The 14136-nt window shown below is 51.2% G+C and overlaps 1 protein-coding gene across 1 annotated transcript in view; it reads left to right on the top strand.

The window, feature by feature from the left end:
- The window catches only part of LHX4 (LIM homeobox 4), a 180468-nt gene that overhangs the window by 58635 nt on the left and 107697 nt on the right, over positions 1-14136 (top strand). The gene's annotated exons all lie outside the window — the stretch shown is intronic.

Here is a 14136-nt window from a genome sequence, read left to right as displayed (position 1 = left end):
ATCGATAAAGTATATTGTCTTACGAAGAACTACTGTGTGGTGTCCCTCTATCAGAAGAACGTAAGCGCAGCGTGTGCGATCCTAGGTACGAGACCCTTCCAGGAAGGGCCTCCCCGCTCTTGCTCGGCCTAACTCTGGGAGAGGTGGGTCCCCGGGTGGTCGGGAACGCATTCCGCAGCCTCCCCGGTGAACGCCTTCCAACATTTGGTGGCAGTCGACGGGATCCGAGCCAACACTTCGAGATCGTGCAGTAAAAGGCTGACGCACTACCAAGAAGAAATGGAAGGAGAAACCTCCCTAGGTGCCGCAGGTACCAACACGAGCACGACATTCCGAGAGGACCAGTTGGAATCTTATACGCACCGAGAACTGAAACAATTTTGCAAAGACCTTGGAATCGCTACCACCGGATTAAGCACGAAAGAGGACTTCCAGGGAGCATTAAAAACCTGGGTCGAGGCAGGAGCTTCCCGGGCACAAACAGAAAGAGAGCCGCCAAACGAACCACGAAGCACCCCGGGGAGGAACGGCGCCCCTGAAGGGGGCCTATCCCCAGAGGAGCTAGCGGACCGAGAGAGGGGCCGCAACCACGAACTAGAGCTAGCAAAATTAAAAATCGAGGGAGAGCTAAAACTGGCCGAAAAGAAACTGGCGGTAGAACAATTACGCCTACAAGGAGAACTCGAGGAAAAGAAACGACAGAGAGAGCACGAAGAAAGAAAACTCCAACTAGAACACGAACGCAGCCTGAAAGAGATCGAGCTCAAGGCTAAAAGTGCGGAGGCCAGACCCTCGGGAACTCAACCCCTCTCCTCCGTCGTGGAACCAAAGGTCCACATCCCCAAGGATGTGGTGAAGGAATACTATAAGAACGACGACATCCAGCAATGGTTCAAGGCCTACGAAGTCGCCATGACCTCCCACCGAGTCCCGCAGAAAGACTGGGGGGCTGGGCTGTGGGGCCGGTTCCTGAGCGAGGGGAGAGATACCCTACTAGATCTACCCTCCTCGGTGCTGAACTCCTACAGTCACATGAAGGAGGCCCTAGTAGCCAGATATGGGCTCACCCCTGAAATGTACCGGCAATGATTTAGAGACTGCAAGAAGATACCCGGTACCACATGGGTGGAGTACGTGAACTTTTACAGCCGGGCCTTGGACGGTTGATCAAGGGCAGCAAGGTCTCCACCTTTGAGGAGCTGTTCGACCTAATCGCATGGGAACACTTGTCCGCCAATTGCTTTGTGGAGCTACGCCAGCACCTCCTGGACAGCAAACTCACGGACCCTCGAAAACTGGCCGTCGAGGCTGACCGATGGGTGAACACCCGGGCCTCACGGGGTCGCCACAGTCAGGGACCCCCCCCCGCCAGAGGGGCGGAGGGAATCAAGGCCGACCAAGAGAACTCCCGGAGGGATCCCAGCACAGTCCCCCCAGGGGACAACCTCCGCCCTTTCCAGCCCCACCTCCGGCCAGCACCGGGCCACCGGGGAGGTCGGGGCCCCGAGTGAGGATCACCTGTTTTCGCTGCCAACAGACCGGACACTATGCCAGTGACCCTCAATGTCCCATGTACCAACGACCCGCCACGACAACCCCGCCGGCTCGACAAATGGCCTCCGTAGCCCTGGGGGAAGAGATGGAAGACTCCGAGGAATGGGAACCAGCCGCCATGGCCTTGGTCTCCCTAGGGGACCGAGAGATGGTCCCCGGAACGTCCCTGCCCGCCAACACGAAGAAGTGCCGACAGCAGGTGACGGTCAACGGTCACCGCATCGAGGGCCTCCGGGACACGGGGGCGAGTGTTACCGCGGTCCACTGTCACCTGGTCTCCGAAGACCAGATCCTACCCGACGCCTTTTGTCCAGTCATATCGTCAGACAATTCCGAGAGCCTATGCCGGATGGCCCTGGTCCCCTTCGAATGGGGCGGGAGTCACCGGCAAGTTGAGGGTGGCAGTCCGAACCTCCCAGCCCGTAGACTGCCTCCTGGGCAACGACCTGGAGAATTCCCCGTGGGGACAAGTGGAACGAAGAGCCCATCTAGAGATGATGGGCCTACCCGAATGGGTATGCGCCACCACGCGCTCTATGACTCTCAGCTTGCCTTCCTCCGAGGGAGGTGAGGCCATGCCGCTGAACACACTCACTGTCCCCGAGGTCCAGGACGCACTGGCCGAGCCCGACGGCCCTCTTCCGGAAGAAACGACCAATCCCGCCGATGGGTCGGTGCCTCCAGGTCCCGAACCCCTGACCGAGCTCGGGGACGTGCCAGAGATGGCCCAGTGGCACTGCGAGGGAGGTCCCTCCCGAGAAGAATTCTGCCAAGAACAATCCACCTGCCCTTCTCTCATTGGACCCCGACAACAGGCCGAGGCCCAAGCAGCAGGCGACCGGACCGGAACCCACTGGGCATACTGGGAAAACGGCCTCCTGTACAGCGAACAGAAGTCGGACGAGTTGGGATCGGCCCGAGTACTGGTGGTACCCCTGCGCTTCCGAAATCTCCTCCTGGGCCTGGCCCATGATGTACCCCTGGCCGGACACTTAGGCCAATATAAGACCTACCAGCGACTCGTCACCCACTTCTATTGGCCCAAGATGCGAGCAAATGTGGAGGCCCACTGCAAGTCCTGCCTCACGTGCCAGGCCAGCGGAAAAAGTTGGGGGAAGCGCAAGGCTCCGCTACAACCCTTCCCCGTCGTCAGTACCCCTTTTGAACGGGTGGGGATCGACATCGTGGGACCGCTGGACCCCAAGACCGCCCAGGGCCACCGGTTCATCCTCGTCCTGGTGGACCATGCCACCCGCTACCCCGAAGCCATTCCCCTCCGCCCCGTGACGGCCCCCGTGGTAGGCCGGGCCTTGATGGGGGATCTTCTCCCGCGTGGGGTTCCCTCGCGAAGTCGTGAGTGATCGTGGCACAAACTTTATCTCCAAATACATGAAGTCCCTATGGCAGCAGTGCGGAGTATCATACAAATTCACCACCCCATACCACCCCCAAGGGAATGGCCTAGTCGAGCGATTTAACAGGACACTGAAAGGAATGATCATGGGCCTCGAAGAACCCCTACACCGGAGATGGGACGTCCTCCTCCCTTGCCTCCTGTTCGCCTACCAAGAGGTTCCACAAAAATCTCTGGGGTTCAGCCCGTTCGAACTACTATACGGACACCCCGTCCGGGGACCCCTGAGCCTGGTCAAGGAGGGTTGGGAAACAACTCCCCGGGGGACCCCTCCGGATGTGTTCCGATACATCTTGGCGCTCCGCAATCAGACCCGGAAATTCAGAGAACTCGCCGAGGCGAACCTCGAGGCTAGCCAGGAAGAGATGAAGTGCTGGTATGACCAGAATGCCACGCTGGTCGAGTTTCAGCCGGGCCAACAAGTCTGGGTCATGGCCCAGGTGAAACCTTGCGCCCTTCAAGATAAATGGACTGGTCCCTTCAAGGTGGTCGAGCGGAAGAGCCAAGTCACCTATCTCGTCGATGTGCAGTCCCCGCGGAACCCCCTCCGGGTCCTCCACGTGAACCGCCTCAAACCCCACTTTGTGAGGACGGAGTTGAGTTTACTCCTGGCCACCGACGATGGGGCTGAAGAAGACACCGAGCCCCTTCCGGACCCCCTGGGGGCTAAAGAGACCGATGGTTCTGTGGAGGGGGTGAGACTGTCAACCGCCCTCACGGTCCAACAGGCCGACGACTGCCGCCAGCTACTAAGGCAGTTCACGCACCTCTTCTCCCTAACCCCTGGGGTCACCGACTGGTGTGTCCACGACGTGAACAGCGGCGACAGCCCGCCAGTGAGACACCGGGCCTACCGGGTCCGAACCTGCATCCAGACCGAGGTGGCGAAGATGTTGGCCCTCGGGGTGATTGAACCCTCCGACAGCCCCTGGGCTAGCCCGGTAGTCCTGGTCCCGAAAGCGGCTGCCCCTGGTGTCGCCCCCGAGCTGAGGTTTTGTGTGGACTACCGAGGACTCAACGCAGTCACCCGAGCGGACGCTCACCCTATCCCCCGCGCCGACGAGCTCATCGACCGCCTCGGGGCCGCTTGCTACCTCAGCACCTTCGACCTAACCTGCAGATACTGGCAGATTGCCCTCACCGAGGGAGCCATGGAGCGCTCCGCCTTCTCCACCCAGGATGGGCACTACCGCTTTAGGGTGATGCCGTTTGGAATGAAGAATGCCCCGGCCACCTTCCAGCGGCTGGTGAACAGGGTCCTGTCCGGACTAGAGGGGTTCAGCGCAGCGTACCTCGACGATATAGCGGTATTCAGCTCTCAATGGACCGAGCACCTCCAGCACCTCCGACAAGTCCTGCTGGCTCTGCGCCAGGCCGGCCTCACCATCAAAGCCAGCAAATGTCAACTTGGACAAGGCTCCGTAATCTATCTGGGTCACCAGGTGGGAAGCGGGCAGCTCGCCCCCCTCCAGCCCAAGATCGACGCCATCTTGTCCTGGGAACCCCCAACGACCCAAACGGAAGTCCGGGCCTTCCTGGGCCTCACCGGTTACTACCGTAGGTTTATTAAGAACTATGGCAGCATCGCAGGCCCCCTCACAGAGCTAACCTCCAAAAAACACCCCAAGAAAGTACAATGGACTCCCCCATGTCAAAAAGCGTTCGACGCCTTGAAAGCCGCGATATGTACTGCTCCGGTCCTTAAAGCCCCCGACTACGCCCAGGAGTTTGTGGTCCAGACGGACGCCTCGGAAGACGGCATTGGGGCAGTCCTTTCACAGTTCAACGACAAAGGAGTAGATCAGCCCATAGCCTTCATCAGCCGAAGGTTGCTGCCCCGAGAACAGCGGTGGAGCACCATTGAAAGGGAGGCCTTCGCAGTAATCTGGGCCCTCAAAAAGCTACGGCCCTACCTGTTTGGAGCACACTTCCGAGTTCAAACAGATCACCGACCCTTGCGGTGGTTGATGCAGATGCGAGGAGAAAACCCCAAGCTGCTACGCTGGTCCATCTCCCTCCAGGGGATGGATTTCACTGTGGAGCATCGCCCCGGGACGGACCACGCCAACGCGGACGGCCTGTCCCGATTCTTCCGCTTCAGCGAGGAGAACTCCCAAGTAGATGGGTAGTTCTCCCCGCCTTTCAGCTGGGGGGGGCACGTGTGAGACCGGCCTCGTGGCGTGGGCCCTCCCGACCAGCAAGCCACCCTGCAACCGCACCGATCCACGATGTCACAGACTTCCAGCCACCCCGGTCCAACATCCCGCTGGCCGGCCAGACCCCAACACGCATGCCCGGCCGAGGGAGAGAGGAACCCCCCAGGCCAGACCGAGAGGCGCCGACCCCGTCACACCTCTGGTCTCTTCCCCAAGGACGGTTTCGATCGACCACCAGGCCCCCGGTGAGCGGCCGCCTCGCCTGCTGGGTGTCTGGAGTCCCTCCCGGACCCACCTGAACAGATCAAAGGGCCGAGCGACAGGAAGCCCCGACACACCGCCCCCAGGCACCAAGACCCCTCTCGGCGAGGACTCCGGACTTCAAAGAGGAGGGGAAGTATAACAAGGGGTGCGGAAGGGACGGGAGGCAGAGAAGACCTGGACTGACGAGAGCCTGCTGACCTGGTCGCGGCTCGATCGCTCCCCGAACCGAAGAACGCTCCCCGAACTCTGAACCATCTGAGCCCTGCTGACGCTGTCGCGGCTCCCCGAACTCTGAACCATCTGAGCCCTGCTAACGCTGTCGCGGCTCCCCGAACTCTGAACCATCTGAGCCCTGATGACGCTGTCGCGGCTCCCTGAACTCTGAACCATCTGAGCCCTGCTGACGCTGTCGCGGCTCCCCGAACTCTGAACCATCTGAGCCCTGCTGCCGCTGTCGCGGCTCCCCGAACGACGAACCTCCTGTGCCTGCTGAGTGACTCGCGGCACCCTCCTCCAAGAGAATCGGCAGAGATTGCCGAGAGAAGCAACATCCCCTCAGCTCGAGGATTGAGAGCTGTGCGCAGGATACTCCGCAGAGACACTGACTCAAAGACTGTCCCGCTACCCCCATACCCCCATCACGAGGTCGCCGCCGCTTGTGGCACTAATTCTATATCTGCCTTCCGGATCATAAAGATCCCTTACAACTATCGATAAAGTATATTGTCTTACGAAGAACTACTGTGTGGTGTCCCTCTATCAGAAGAACGTAAGCGCAGCGTGTGCGATCCTAGGTACGAGACCCTTCCAGGAAGGGCCTCCCCGCTCTTGCTCGGCCTAACTCTGGGAAAGGTGGGTCCCCGGGTGGTCAGGAATGCATTCCGCAGCCTCCCCGGTGAACGCCTTCCAACAGATGGAATGGCTGCAATGGACCCACTGCGCCATGGTGGATGGAAGCAAAACGTAAATGATACTTCCATAGGCCGATGGATGAAGAAGGCTCACCAAAAGCCCATTTGTATCTATAGTTATGTATGTATTTTTAACATGACGTTTTGGGAAAACATGAGGCTGGCAAAGCACATAAAGCCAGCTCTAGGCCACACCTAAAAAAGCTTTTTTGAAGAGAAATCCCAGTAGTACGCAGTTTCGTTTAAAAACAGTAAACTACTTGCCCAGGAAGCTAGCTTTCCCTCTGCTGACTGCAAAAGGGGCCCACTGTGCAAAAAGAAATTCTCCCAAACGAGAGCATGCTTAAAATTGACTCCTCTGCCTATCGCTTTGTCTGTCGTCTGACTCTCAAAGACTTGGTCCCTGGGGACCCACAGGAAGACAAAAAGTGGAATCAAATTTCGCCGGAAAGTATTTATACAAATGACTGCACTCAAGACATTCTGGGAATTAAAAATCATTAGATGTATCGTGTTGGAACGGTTTGGATCAGTTATGTTGAGGCTGATAATGATGTGAAACATGGAGGATACATACAGGGGCAGCTCCTCTGTTTGAGTGGAAGAGCATCGCCCCACAAAGAAAAACCTCAGGACAGAGATGAAAAATAAAATGGTAATAAAATGTATTAGTTACCATTTTCTTTTTCAGCAACCAACCCATACCGAAATTAGTTACAGGACGGGGCGGGGCCAGATCTGCTGAGTGGCAGCAGGGAGCTATGTGCTTTAAAATGCGCATGTCTCTTTGGCCGGCTGTCTTGCGACGACCAGCCAGACATGCACACTTTAAACTTCTCTAACTTAGCTATCTAAGACTCTTTAGAGCGCTGTGAGGCCGCTCCCTCCAATCCTGGCGCTGCTCTCATGCTGGTGAGAGCAGCACCAGAATTGGTTAGCGGAGTTGGCAGGTTTTGGGGCTGGAGCCTGCCTTCAGAGAAGACTGAAGGAGGAGGACGCTGCGTCATGCAGGAAGTTAAGTGTGTTTTTTGTGTGTGTGTGTGTGTGTGTGTGTCCCACCCTTGGTACATGTCAGCCACCACTGGAGACATCTAGGTAATAAGAGAGATAAACCTATTCCAATCTGATTGAGGGTGATGTAAGGAAGCTTTTAGGAGAAGGTGGGGCAAGAAGAAAAAGAAATAAGTAAACATCAAACACAATTACAACAAAAGAAACAGAAGGAATTCTCAGTAACCCTAGGCTAATGGTTTTAAAGTTGTGGATTAAATATTTTCCTTCGGTGTTGGTAGGAATTGACAAGGAGTGGTTTTAAGTTATTTGAAATGAAAAAGTGAATGTTGGTGGTGTGTATGTTAAGTGAACAAAAGAAAATACAACCCAAATTTGTCATGCCTCTCTTCTATTGGGATTCATGTACCATAAACCTACCTAGGAAGCGACAGAGTGCTGTACATCGAAGAAAAAAAGGGCAATTCAGGATCGAGTACAGTGAGAAAGGGGTTCCATTCTAGGTGGACCGAGGTGGCGGAGGTTTATCTTTATGGGTAGGCAGGACATTCGTATAAGACATGCTATTTTACCTCCTTTTACCAATGCAGACATGAATGAGCAAGCCTGATGTCTTTTTTTTTTTTTAAACAGATTTTATTGGTCAATTTGCATATATATCGCAGGGCTCTGCACTCCAGAGTCTTCTGCCAAAGCAAACAAAAGACAAGCATTGCAGCAAACGACTTTTTTCCCCCTCCCCCAAGAACAACAATGCAAAACATAGTAGCATTTGACGATATTGCCCTACCCCCCAAACTCCCTCCACCCACTCCCCCCCCAAAGGTCGCACTAGTCCATACCCCCCCTACTGCAGCATCAAAGGAACACTCCACAGGTCCCTACCCAAGCCCGCCACACCCCCTGCCCTCTCCTCCCCGTATGCCAACCTCCGGACTTAAACCGATGGCGACGGCTCCTCCATTACCGGAGGTTCCAGCCAGAGGCCTCGGTACTCGGCCCATCTCTTCCATATTTTATAATGTTTGAGCGGGCACCCCCTGGCCACGAAGATCGGCTGTTCCAGACCCATGCAGAAGTCTAGACCATTTTTCCAGGCCGCCACAGAGGGAGCCCTCGTCGCCTTCCATGCCCTGGCAATATCTCGTTTCGCCAAGGTTAGGCCTAGGGGCAGGAATTGATGTTTATATATATTTCCCCCCACCCCCTCCATAACATGTAGCAGCGCCAGCTTTGGTGCTCGGATAAGTTCCCATCCCAGAACCTCTGAAAGACCTCCGCCCGCCCACAACAAAGACAGTCCGGAGAGGCGATCATCCCTGCCCGCCACAATCATGTCCTGGTGAAATACACTCTGTGTAGGTATTTGAATTGGACTAGGCATAAGCGAACTGCTATGGCCGTCCCCCGCGGGGCTGCCAGGGCCTCCGTCCAATCCTCCTCCTCCAGTCCATCTACATCTGCCTCCCAGTCCCCCCGAAGTTTCCGTAGTGTAGGGGAGCAGTGTATGACCAGGGACCTATAGATGCGCGAAATCTTTTTGTCATGCAGGTCCCCCATAAAAACTTTCGCCTCGACGCCGCACAATGCTACACGAAACACTGCTGCACGCCACACACTGCGGCACGGCACACACTGCTGCATGCCACACACTGCTGCACACTGCTGCATTACTCACTGCTGCATGCTGCACGACACTGCTGCATGCCGCACACTGCTGCACGCCGCACACTGCTGCACGCCGCACACTGCTGCACGCCGCTGCACGCCACACAGTGCTGCACGCCTCACACTGCTGCACGCCTCACACTGCTGCACGCCACACACTGCTGCACGCCGCACAGTGCTGCTTGCCTCACACGGCTACACAAAACACTGCTGCACGCCACACACTGCTGCATGCCACACACTGCTGCACGTCACACACTGCTGCACACCGCACAATGCTACACGAAACACTGCTGCACGCCACACACTGCTGCACACTGCTGCATTACTCACTGCTGCGTGCTGCACGACACTGCTGCACGCAGCACACTGCTGCACGCCGCACACTGCTGCACGCCGCTGCACGCCACACAGTGCTGCATGCCTCACACTGCTACACAAAACACTGCTGCACGCCACACACTGCTGCACGCCGCACACTGCTTTTATGCGAGTTTATGCTACTGACATTGTAAATGACAATGCCTTTTATTTGTTTTAAAACCAAAACATAAATAAAAGGCACTGTAATTTTACAATGCCAATAGCTCAAACTCTTATAAATGCGAGACCTATTGCATTGCAAATGCTGGTTAATGATGTCTCGTGGGCAATGCTGCAGGTTTTAAAGATGATGAAGGCATGAAGGGGTAGCCAGTGAAGTTCCATCAAAGTTGGTGTGATGTGATCCTATTTCTTTATGCTGTTGAGCTGGGTGTTGTCGAGTAGGACACTCTTCAGTGAAGCCTGGTGGGCAACGTGGATATCCGTAGAGGACTGTCACCATCCAAGTGGGAGAGGAGAAGAGCGCGAACTGTCCTTTCTCCAGCAGATAAGTAAACAATCCATGTAATTCGAGGAATAATACAGTGCATGGAGATTTCATTATTCTCTAATAAGACTCACTCACTCAAGTAGGCATCGAAGCTCTTTGAACAGAGGTGGAATGTGTCATCCGGGAGCGGCATTAACTGCAGCATTTTAGAGAAGGCCCGATTTGAAATACAAAAAAGTTTACAATGACAGGAAATACTGATATATAATTATAGTAAGAACAGCAGGGCAGCAAAATATATATTTCTGCCCAGACAACTCACACGTTGCTTGGTATTTTCCAAACCCCATTTTTTTATTCAAATGGAGAAGCACGAAATCCTACGTGCCATGGGCTTCAAACACCTTAGTGCAACTGAGTACACCTAGCCCTGCAACCCAATCCCACTGAGAAGCTGGTGGGACAAATCTACACAAACACGGTTTGAAATCTGGAGACGCAACATCCTTGAAACACACTTACAAGTTTTTGGGAAACATTTCACCTCAGTATTGTTCACCCACTTTTAGGTCTGACTTACCAGCACAGTGGTTGGCAAAATGTACTGCTACGGTTTCTTTAAAATATAGAGAGTGGGCTTAAGGTCTACCAATTGGAGTATTACTCTCTTAGCTCTCATGCTACTGGGTAGCTGGTGTATCATTCCGCCTTCCATAAAGAGCTTCCATTTTTTATACCCTTTTCCCCCAGCACTGGCCAACGCAATAGAACAGACGTTAGTGTGATAATGAGCTTTTGGGCTTGCAGTGTATGTAAACAACATTTGTGAAAGTCTGAGTTGTCGTGTCTAGCCAGACACGTTCTAGTGTTCTGCCCGCAAGTGTAACACACCTTACACCCACCCACCACAGGCGTCACCAGTCAGGTGACCCTGTCAATAAAAGAGGCTGGGCGCACGTGCCTGAGCCCAGTTCTACACCATACCTAACAGTGTCAGTGTGTTCCGTGTCCTAGTATGTGGGCCTAGCGCCCGCCAACTCTACATGAGTTTACATGTTGGCAAATTAAAGTCTGGCCTATTGACCTTGCAAGTTACCAAGTTTTGTTTTCATTTTATCATCATGTTGAGCAAATGAAACAGAGGTACCAGGTTAGTCTGACCTCCCAGAGCTCATTTTCAAGCCATGTGAGGTCAGTGACAAAAGACAATAGGTACTCCCACAAACTATTCTCCGAGAATTAAGGTGTGGACATTTATAATTTAACAATTTCATTCCTTTTTGGAGGTGCAAGAATTGCCGAGGTACCATTGTTTGAGAGGAAAATGTGAGCTTTCATAATTCCTTTTTTTTTTATTTCAATGGTATTTGTCTTTTGGTAAAATAAACATAGGCCTCATAATAAGTACCCCGATATAATCTCTGTTATTTCCATCCTCTAGAATTACTATTGCTAGGGGTCCCAGAAATTCCAGGGCAGTGGAGGTGAAAATATCAGGGATTACACATTTTGGGGGAATAACATTACACATTTTGGGGGAATAACATGCAGAAATCAGTGCTTCTGTGACGATTGCTGCATGCTTTGCAATGGTGTCACGCCACAACTTGTAATCAGGATGGGGATGGTAACAGCAGTTACAGCCTCTTCAGAATTACTGGGGCGCTCCTTATGGGTTGTAAACAGAATCATTTGCAACAATACTGCCTCATATAAATATTGTATTCTATATATAGTTCACAAAAAAATCAATCCTTTGGATACAGATTTCCAGTTTTTAACTCCACTGGGGTGATATTCTGGTACCATCCTTCTGTAACTATGCCCTTCGAGATGCACAGTAAAACTTGCATATTGTGAATTATACAAGTACACACTACAGTGCAGGTTAGAGTAGACTGTCTCTGGATGATACATTCATAATGCTATTCATTTGTGTCCATAACATTTCAAACAGAAATACTTTTCAAAAGAAGAATAACTGAGATGGATGGGAGGATAACACAAACCTAATTGAGAATTCAATGTGAAAGTAACGCTGGTTGTGTGCAAAAAACTAAAAAAAACACTGACAAAACCAATAGGTTTTCTTTATTATTAGGGAATGTGTTTGGAAATAGTAGAGCAAATTTATGAGCTTTGTCTTCAGCCATCCCAAAGAACATCCCAAAATGAAGCAACAGTAGCACTTTGCTCAACAGACTGCATTACCATGGTTACGCTGTACACGTAAAGGATAGGGTTGTGAGGAAAGTGAAGATGAGCTTGCATTGTATTTGGTGATCGTAAAGTAATTCAAAGCAAAATAGTGCATAGCGGGATACTGGTACTTGGGCAAACCGCCAGCATTTTAGTCACATTTTTATGAAAGCCTCTGTGCACATATCTTTACTTATGAACAAAGGTGGTAGCAAAAAGCTGTACATCTAAACACACGTTATCGTGACAGCAAAGTAAGACAAATAAATGTGCGTGGACAGTTAGTGAATAGCTCTGTGTGTAGATGGCAGGCTAATGCACCCAATTAGAAAACATTTCCTAACGAAAAAAGCAATAAACCAGCAATTAAACTATCGTCATGTCCGCAAAGAAAATGCATCAAAGAGGACACACTGGGTCTGTACAAAATACCTACTTGATGCCTGATCAAAATCTAATGGGGACACAAATGGGGAACTGCAACCTTGCACGTAATGCCATGGCCTGAACAGACAGCCCATACATTGTCGGACAAACAATGAAAAACACCCAACTAAAGGCTGAAAGGGGCTGACCAAAAGCCACTCTCACTACTTTTTTGAAGAATTGAAGACATGAGGTATCTTAGATGTACATCTGTAGCCAGACAAATAAACCTACAAACTAACGAACAACTGCAGACAAATTATGACGCAAATTTGCATTTGGATATTGTTTAAGGGCTGTGATAGCTACAGATCCCCCTTTGCATTCGAGTGCCAAGAAACGGTTCTTGAGGGTGGCTGTAAGTTCTAATGGCTGGAGGAAGGGTAAGTCAGTGAAAGAAAACTAGTGGATTGAAAGACTAGACTCAAGATGAAGTGCAGTGATAGTTGTGTGAATAAGAAACAGCTGCTTGAAGTAGATAAATGTATCTCCATATTAGCCAATCACATACTTTTATGTGCGTTGCACCCAACAACCACACTACCAAAGATCTTTATGACACTCAAAACACACAGTGCCATTCCAGCCTGCAAATTAAATGATTACAAGACTGAAATGCTGTTTCTGCAGAAAATGCTTTTCCATACTCAAATATCCAGCAAAGATGATAGTGCGATCCTTTCCTACACGGCGAAAATTAAGAACCAAGAAATACACATAACTGAAGATCCACTGAAGACCTGCTAGTCCTTTACAAAGTGAAAAACGCATCCCCTCCCAGGTTGTCATGGCACTCTATAGCACGTTTTCTACATGGACTGTCCTTCTGTTGTCCCCTAGATCACCATTTAGCAGACTTTCAACGAATTTCCAATACATTTTCAGATGTTCATTTAAAGTAAATAAAAAATGACCTTTCTATAATGGCATTAAATACTGTTATGAAGTTTATGGCTTGCACCATAGAGATTGTTACAAGTGCAACTTTCCTGATTTCTGCTTGTCAATCTCAATTTCTTTACCACAGATTGTTTGGGAGCTTGCATGGCGCTTCACTTTGTTTTGTGTTCACCCCCGGGTCTATTTAAAGATAAGTAAATCAACGCAATGATTTGTGTTGCTTTGCACCACACAAAAGCCCAGGCAATGTGTTAGTAAATAACTTCCCGGATTTTTGAATTTCTTCTCAATATAAATATTCCTTGAGCATCTTGATGCATCGAAGACATCCAGTGCGCGCAAAAGTATCACAGTCGACACAAAACAATTGCATAGATTACACATCACACCTTTTGTTGCCAAAGGACTACATTTTTTATTTTCAGAAAAAACAAGAACATAATGTGTAGAAAACTGGTAAGAGTGCCATAAGGCAAAAAAGAGAAAAAACAAAATAAAAAAAGAGCCGAAAGAGAAAGGCAGGAAATCAAGACTTTGGGGATTTTTCAAACCCTCCCAGTAATGGTCAGAAACATGAAGAATGCCCAGCATTCGATTTACTGAAGCATTACATATATTTCCAGAAATTACAATAAATTGTGATGGTATTGCCACACACGACCCTTTGATTTGCAGACATTCCTCTGGCACTTGTTTACTGCATTGTAAGATTTGTGGTGATTTGTGTCAAAAATTCTTGTACATTTTTTTAAATATGTAATGTTATGTGTATTTGTAAAGCACACTATCACCCGCGCATGTGTCCTGGCGCTGAGCACT

This window comes from Triturus cristatus, chromosome 4_2, assembly GCF_964204655.1.
Source record: "Triturus cristatus chromosome 4_2, aTriCri1.1, whole genome shotgun sequence".
Classification (NCBI taxonomy): Eukaryota; Metazoa; Chordata; class Amphibia; order Caudata; family Salamandridae; genus Triturus; species Triturus cristatus.
Note: the sequence above shows the minus strand (reverse complement) of the source record. Positions and strands in the feature narration are given on the sequence as shown.